This window comes from Diceros bicornis, chromosome 3 (genome assembly GCF_020826845.1).
Source record: "Diceros bicornis minor isolate mBicDic1 chromosome 3, mDicBic1.mat.cur, whole genome shotgun sequence".
NCBI classification, from domain to species: domain Eukaryota; kingdom Metazoa; phylum Chordata; class Mammalia; order Perissodactyla; family Rhinocerotidae; genus Diceros; species Diceros bicornis.
In genome coordinates this window covers 52209076-52218006 of record NC_080742.1, presented here as the reverse complement: position 1 = coordinate 52218006, position 8931 = coordinate 52209076, and positions in this window count along the sequence as shown.

The window sequence follows — 8931 nt, the reverse complement described above, 5'->3', positions numbered from 1 at the left end:
CTTTTGCATAGTACTTTACAGTTTATAGAGCACTTTCACATACTCTCACTTGACCCTCATGAAAACTTTGTCAGGGGAAGGGGCAGGGAGTACAGTTATTCTCATTTTAACAGTTAGGAAACTGAACTTCAGATGGAAGGCATGACTTGTTCAAGGTTATGAAGCTAGGACTTGGACCAGGTTTTCTGAGGCCAAGCCTATGCTCTCTCCATTACAACAGTAGTTATTTCTCTTGATTCAGGACTCTGGAGGCCCTGGACCATGTTCCACTCTTACTACACAATCATCACTGCCATCACCACCATCATCTTCATCGTCCTTATCATCATCATTGCCATCCTCCTCATCATCATATCATCATTGCCATCATCATTGCTATGAATTTCCTCAAAGTTATTATTTATCTTAAGAAATCTCCTTCAAGTGTCAGTAACCACTTTTACCTCTGTCCATTAGTGGAGAACCGTGACTGGGCTTATGGCCTCACTTTCTGATTTGAGCTATCAACATGTCAGGAAATCAGTCATTCTGATCTCTGTCACTGTGAGTAATCCCTTTACCTGCTCTCCCTAGTGACACCCCTACTCAGTCTTCAGATGGTTGAAAAAAATTACAGAGATCCCCAGTCAAGATCACCAATACTATCAGCATCAACATGCGTCCCTGACCTGCCTATTCCAATTATCTATGGCTGCAAAACAAACCACTCTATAACTCAGTGGTTTAAAACAACAACCATTTTATTTGCTTATGATTCTGCAATCTGAACAGTGTTCAGCTGGTGATTCTTCCCTTAGTCCTGTTGGTGGTCACTCATGTGAGAATGACAATGAAAAAGACAAATAGTACCCTGATATTATTGTGAAAATAGATTTGACCTTATATACCAACTGGAAGGGTCTCAGGGACCACCTCCAAAGGGTCCCTGGAACACACCTTAAGAACCACTATCCTACGTATTTTTGGTTCTCCATTTTCAGACTGGACATTTTCAGCTTGCCTGGGAGGAGGGACACCAGTTAGCTCCAGGGAATCTCTCTAAAGTCCTGAGAGTGCTGGAGAACTTTTATAATTGTCAAACAGTGAGCAAGAGTAATTGGTGCCTAGCCTGCCTGACACCACTAAATTCAGTTTCCAATCTCCAGAGCTACTTAGCCTCCTCGCATTGCTCTTACATGCAGACTCCAGCTAAGGGATGACGTCCAAGGCAGAATTCCTATCATTTTGTTACAAGGTGTGTGGGATTTGTTTTGGGTCAATTTTTTTTTCTCATCAGAATTTAAAATTTCCACCATCTAGCCTGAGCCTTGCTCCATGTTATAGCTTCCATGACATTTGCCATATTTTCAAAATGTCTCCCAGCAGCATCACCCTTACATTTATTAAAGGGAGGAGGGATTGAGCCATGCAGCTCTTATTAAAACCCATGCAGTCACACTGCTTTGAAAATTTAGTGGTTAGCTAATATAAAAGTCATAAAAGGTTTGGGGTTCTGGAGACTTCCATAAACTTACAATTTTAGGTGCCCTGAGATGCAATTTCTGAGCAATTTCTTTGATCTCTGGCTGCCCTGGTAAATCATTTATTAGAGCTGCCTTTTTAAACAGAATCCTCTCAACCTCTCCCACAAGATATATAAAATAACATACTCTGCAAAGAGTCATCAACCCCCTGCACTTACTGTACTCACTGATTACAAACTGATGGAGACATTAGGAGTTTTTTCAGCCAATTCCTTTTATTTTCAGAAATTTGCAGAAGAGACAGTGATGATGTGCTACGTGATGCCAGATTGTGGCTGCCGGAAATTTCCAGAATGGGACATGCCACACTAAGAATACTTCAGCAGTATTTGTTTTTTAAAGACTATGATATTTATAACTAATAGAGTTCCAAGCCTTCCTTGGTCAATCTCCAAGTCAGCCTGCTCATACCAGTTTCTGGCAGCATCCTTGTATTTCTTTCCTCCTCTCTCCCTAACCTGCTCAATCCTTCTACCTGCCATTGAGTTTTAGGGACTCCAAGCAGAGAAGGGAGTAGTCATCAGATCTCCATAACCACCCTGCCCCCACTCCTGCCTGCCTGTCTCTCTCTCTCTCTCTCAGACACACACACACACACACACACGCACACACACACACATACGTGCACTTGCCTCCCTGCCTTCTCTGAGGATTTCAGAGAAGTCAAAAGTAGCTGTCATCAGGAAAATATTTGGGGACTTCTGGCTTAGAAGAATATAAGTGTCACAATATTTATCCTTTGGAGGGGGTCTCTGAGACCCTTCCAGATGGTATGTAAGGTCAAAACTATTTCCATAATAATACCAAGGTACTATCTGTCTTTTCATTCTCATTCTCACAGGTACTTACCAAGTGTCTAACACAACATGAGAGGAGGGGTTTGTGGGGAGAAGTCCTGGAGAAGGTTTGGAAACAACAAATTTTCAAGTCCCCACCACAATTATTATATTTAAGGCCTAAAGTTTCCAGTGTTGTGGATTAAGGAAAACATTGGTTAAGCCACCCTGAAAAGAATTACTCTCGTGGTCTATTTAAGTAACTGTTCCTGCCTCAAGATTAGGGAGAAAAACTTATCCCTGAATTTGTAAATCTTGAAGAAGGAAAGACCATTCTAAGCAAGACAAGAAGGCATAAAGAAAAAGACTGATATGTTTGGTTATATAAAAATTTAGAATTTCTGCTCAAAACCGATATAAACTAAATCAAAAGACAAAAGACCAATTCAGAAAAATATTTGTAATATATACAACAAAGGACTAATTTCTTTAAAATTCAAAAGTTCTTATTAATCAGTAGGGTAGGAAAATGGATAAGGAAGCTAATCAGGCAGTTAATGGAAAAATAAATATGAATGGCAAATAAACACATAAAAGATTCACAAATAAAAACAAACAAATATCTCCTCCCATTCGGTAGGTTGTCTTTTCATTTTGTTGATGGTTTGGAAACAACCTAAGTGCTCATGGATGGATGCACGGATAAAGAAGATATATATATATATATATATATATATATATATATATATATATATGGAATGGAATATTATTCAGCCATAAAAAAGATGAAATCTTGCCATTTGTGACAACATGGATGGACCTTGAGGGTATTATGCTGAGTGAAATAAGTCAGAGGGAGAAAGGCAAATAATGTATAATCTCACTCATATGAGGAGTACAAAAAAAAAAAAGGAACCAACAAAACAAAACAAAAACAAACACATAGATACAGAGGAACGATTGATGGTTACCAGAGGGGAAGATGGGTGGAGGGAGAGTGAAACGGGTAAGGGGGGGGGTCAGTTGTACGGTGATAGATGGAAACCAGACTTTTGGTAGTGAGCACACTGTAGTACACACAGAAGTTGAATTATAATGTTGTACACCTGGAACTTATATAATGTTATAAACCAATGTTACCCCAATTAAAAAAAATTAAATAAAATTAAAAAATCATAAAAACAAAGAAACAATGAGATACTGTTGTAAACTGAATGTTTGTGTTCTCCCCAAATTCATTTGCTGAAGCACTAACCCCCAAAGTGATGGTTTTTGGAGATGAGGCTTTTGGGAGATAATTAGATTTAGATGAGGTCATAAGAGTGGGGTCTTCATGATGGGATGAGTGTCCTCATAAGAAGAGACACCAAAAAGCTTGCTCACTCTCTCTCTCTCTTCCATGTGAGGACACAGGGAGAAGGTAGCTGTCCGCAAGCCAGGAAGAGAGCGCTCACCAGAATCCAACCATGCTGGCACCCTGAACTAGGACTGCCAGCTTCCAGAACTGTGAGAAATGTTTCTGTTGTTTAAGCCTCCCAGTCTGTGATATTTTGATATGGCAGCCCTAGGAGACTAAGAGAGAGACCGTTTTCATTTGTGAGATTGTAAGCTATTTCAAATGTTTGATGATACCCAATGTTGGCAAACGTGAAGTGTCTCCTCTCTTGTTGCAGCCATTTTGGTAAGCCATATGACAATACATATCAACTTCTAGAATCCATGTATCTTTTTGACTCAGCAATTCTCACCTCTGAGAATTTATACCGTGAACCTATTTGTATACATACACACGGAGTATGTACTAAGATGATTATTGATGTGCTGTATCACACCCAAACCCAGAAGAAGCATAAATGTACATCAGTAAGGAACAAGTTAAATAGTTTGCCCTTCGATGGGCTACTCTACAGCCTTTTAAAAAATGTGGTAATTGTAGAATTGAAAAAGTGAATACACAGATGTTCGTTGTATGATTCTTTAAACTTTTCTGTTTATTACAAAATTTTCATGAGAAAAAGTTGGGCAGTAGGGAGAGAATATAGTAGACTTACAGGTGCTGTTATGGAAAATAAGATAGGTTAAGTAAAAATAAATAAATAAATTGCAGAACAATGTATATAGTATTATTCAAAGTTTTCCAATCTTTGAGCCATCAATTGTGGATTTACCTAAATTCTATCCCCTAATTTCTTGTTTTTATTATTAAAAATAATTCTTTAATGAACATATTTGTTCATAACCTTCTTGCACATCTCTCTTATTTCAGAGTAAAATCATAGATGCTTAGAACTGGGGCTTATGACCATTATTAAGGCTACAGATACATATTTTTAAAATGCCTCTGGAAATGTTTTTCCAATTTGTTCTTTACCAGAAATTCCACAATTTAATAAGTACCTATTCTGTGCCCATATTATTGAAAATACTAGGAAGAACACCTTATCAAAATTCCTGAGGAGTTTCAAAAACTTCTCTTAAGCCACTGATGTAATAACTAATACTTATGAAGTGCTACTACATGCCAGGACCTGGGCTGGGTGTTTTACAGGCAATAACCACTGCCAAATCCTGACTCACTGCTGGAGGTTTTGTCTGAGTCAGTTCTTTGGGGAACCGATTTTTAAAAGAGGAGCTAATCTCCCTGGCCTTCCCCACTCTCCACTCCCACGCTAATTTAAAAAAGAAAAAGATGAGTTCATTCCTTTGCATACACCCAGCCCTGCTCTTTGAAGTGGAGCCTTCTTCCCCTGTGGTTAACATTTCGGCACCGGTGGTAAACGCCCTCGGAGGCTTTCTGCGGGAGGAGCAGCCAAGGTCTTCCACCTAATTGCTGTGAAGGTGGAAAGTCAGCGAGGGCTCTGTGGAATTGCCGGCCCCAACTCAGAATAGATCCGTAAACTGAGGATGAGCGAAATCGCAGAATGTCATTGATGGGCAGAAAAAAGGACGCAGATCCTTTCAGGATAATCCAAATGGAGCACCTTATAAAGTAAAACTCAGCTGTTCTTTTTCCCGAGTTTGCTGAAAGACCCTTGTCCATTATGTCACTTAATGATTGCTATTATGTCAGAGCCTGCATGAGCCATGTATTTAGAATGTAGCTCCAGGATAATTTTTTCTAAGAAATTGATGTGTTTTCTTTCTGAGCAAAAGAATGAGGGAAGCTCAGAGCCAAAACTGATGTTTAATCTCAGCAACTCTATTAGTGTTGATGATTTGTAAGTTTCTTTCTTTTTCCTTTTCTTCCCCTGATTTTCTATTTGAATTTCTATTTTACTGATGATATTGTACAGATGCTCTTTAATATACTTTGCTTTGTCATTTTTAGAAGGGAGCCTAAGATATAAATTAAGTATTCTTGGCTAATGTGTACTGCCCTTGGTGGCCGTGCACTTACAGGATGCTGAATACCATGTGTGCTTCCCCTCCATCCCTTCACCCAACAGAGATTTATAGACACAGGGGAGCAGTGTAGGGCAGTGGGAAAGGACACAGGTCCCAGAATCAAACAGGCTCCACCACTTACAACCTGTGACCTCCAGCAGGTCACCAAATTTCTCTGTGTCTCCATTTCATCATCTGGAAATTGGAAATGATAATAGTGACATTTTTAATTCTTAATCTTAACAGTGAAGATTAAGATAACACAGGGACAGCACTTGAAACTATGTCCAGCACATAATAGCTCAATAATATTAGCTTTCCTGATCATCACTATTATTTTTTATTAGATGCTGTTATGGACTGAATTCCATCCCTCCCCAAAATTCATATGTTGAAGCCCTAACCCCCAGTACCTCAGAATGTGACTGTATTTAGAAATAGGGCCTTTAGAGAGGTAATTAAGTTAAAATGAGGTCATTAGGGTGGCCCCTAATCCAATATGATTGGTGTCCTTATAAGAGGAGTAAATTTGGACATAGACATGTAACAGGGAAGACCATGTAAAGACACAGGGAGAAGGTGGCCATCTACAAGCCAAGGAGAGAGGCCTTGGAAGAAACCAACCCTGCCAACACCTTGATCTTAGAAGCTCCAGAATCTTGAGAGAATACATTTCTGTAGTTTAATTCACCAGATCTGTGGTACTTTGTTACGGCAGCCCTAGGAAACTAATACAGATGCCTACTATGTGCCTGGTTGTTTCCTAGGCACTGGATATACATTGGTGAAGATGGCAGACAAGGGCCCTGTTTTTATGGAGGTTAAATTCTAGTGGAGAAAGGTAATAAATATGTAACCAAATCTATGAACAACATAATGTCAAGAAATGGTAGGTGCGATGAAGAAAATAGTAATGATGACGTGAAGGATGTCACGTGGGATGGAGGTGCACCTATTTAGACTAGATGGCTGGACAGCCAGGGAGGGCCTGCTCATGGAATGACAAGAGGGAGCTAGCATGGGAACACCAGCTCCAGAGCATTCCAGGCAGAAGGAATGTGCTTGATCTGTTTGAGGATCAAAGAGGTGCACAGCGTGGCTGGAGGACAATGAGAGAGGAGAGGTGGGCGGGAGAGGAGGTCAGAGAAGAACAAAGCCAGGTCACATAGAGCCTGCAGGCCAAGGAAAGACATTTGGATTCATATTTTTAAAGCGTACTCTGCTAGAAGGAGAATGAATGAGGGAGCTGGGGTGGAAGCTGGGAAAGCAGTCAGAAAGATGGTGGACTTGGACTGGGGGAGACTGGTGGAGACAGAAAAAAGAAGAGTCATGGATGGATTCCAGACATATTTTGAAGGAAACGTTTATAGGACTTGTTTGTGGATTAGATACAAAGTGAGGGGCGGGTGAATATCAGAGAAGGATTAAAAAGGTGCTAGGTTTTTAAATTAAACAACTGCATGGAAAGCGGTATCAGTTGCTGATTTGGGGAAGACAGCAGGGGAAGGAGGAGTGGGAAGCAGGTAGGAGGTGGAACTTAGAGCTACATCGTGGCCAGACCATGACTGAGATGCCTATTAACCATCCAAGCGGAAATATTATGAAGTCTCTTAACATCGGAGTTAGAGCTCAGGGAAATTGAGGGCCAGAGATACACACTTGTGAGTCAGCCACAGGAATGGATGACATCACCTAGAAAGATGCTAGAGCAGAAAGCCTGGGACTGGAAGAGAGCCCTCGTGCACTCCAACTTAAGAGCATAAGAGGAGACTAAGAAAGCCACCAGCGAGGTGGGAAGAAAAGCGGAGAAGTGCCTGTCACAGGAGTGGAGAGGAAACAAGAGGCAATAACTACACTCATTGATACCACATTCACGTGTGTACATGATATTAAGTACATCTGAGGACGCATGTGTGTTCCCAGAGGACTCACACGCACGTGTGTCCACATCATGGGGGCTGTCTGTCGGTGTATATAGCTATAGAATCCAATGCTTCTAGGGTTTGAAGATCTTTTTTTTTTTTTTTTTTTTTTTGGTGAGGAGATCAGCCCTGAGCTAACATCCACCAATCCTCCTCTTTTTTTTTTTTTTTTTTGCTGAGGAAGACGGCCCTGGGCTAACATCGGTGCCCATCTTCCTCCACTTTATATGGGACGCCGCCACAGCATGGCTTACCAAGCAGTGTGTCGGTGCGCGCCCGGGATCTGAACCAGCGAACCCCGGGCCGCCGCAGCGGAGCGCGCGCACTTAACCGCTTGCGCCACCGGGCCGGCCCCTGAAGATCTTTTTAAAATTACATTTTACACATCAGTAAACTTGCAATGCAGGAACGCTTTCTTAGAGTTATTTATATCCCTGGGTTGCAGAAGGATTTGTCAGGAAATAATATGAATGTTATTTATCTGACTGTTCAGCTTTATTGACTGCTACATTTCACATCCTTCAGTTCTTTTTGGCAGAGGAGTAAATAACACTGTTATTAACCTCTAACACCAGTATAAAAATAGGCAGTTATTAAGGGGTAAATATTACTTTGACGATTATTGCCCCAGTCTGCTTTCTCTGGGAGATGTAATAAATAAGGCCTCTCATGGGGTCCACAAAGTTCCCAATTTTGTTGAGGAAGCTGGCAGCTCTCCTGAACACGGGCTATGATTTGGAGCCATGTGGAGCTGAGAGAAAATACTCCCTGAGCTATTGCTTGTTCCTAGAGGAAATCAAGGCAGCGTTAATGCCCCACTGTGGCTGTGTACGCCAGAGCTGATGGTGTCAGGTCCTAAGGTTTCTACCGGGAGAGACTTAGAGAGGACTGAGACTCCTGCTAAGAACACAGGGAGCTGGGCTTAGGAGCAGGTGAGTATTAGAAGCATGGGGTTTGGTATGTCAACCTGTTGATGAACTCAAGCTATGGCTGTAGGAGCTTAGGGCCTAGAGTTTTCCATGGTCACTCTTAAGGTTAACTGGCAGGCTAACTACACGGAGTATTCCCATTTTGGAGGTAAAGAGATGAAGAGTTATGGTAACAGATAGAGAAAGAGTCTTAGACTAGAAGCCAAGAGCACTAAACTATAGTCTCAACTCTAGCCTTCATTTGCATTAAGATCCCGGGCAAGTTATTTGCCTTTTCATCCATAATCAATGAGAGGACTGAACTACGTGGTTTCCTAAGACCCTTCCAGTCCAAAAATGCTTCATCAATCATCCAGTTAGACCTGTTTGCAGGAGTCTATCTGGTCTGGGAAAAATT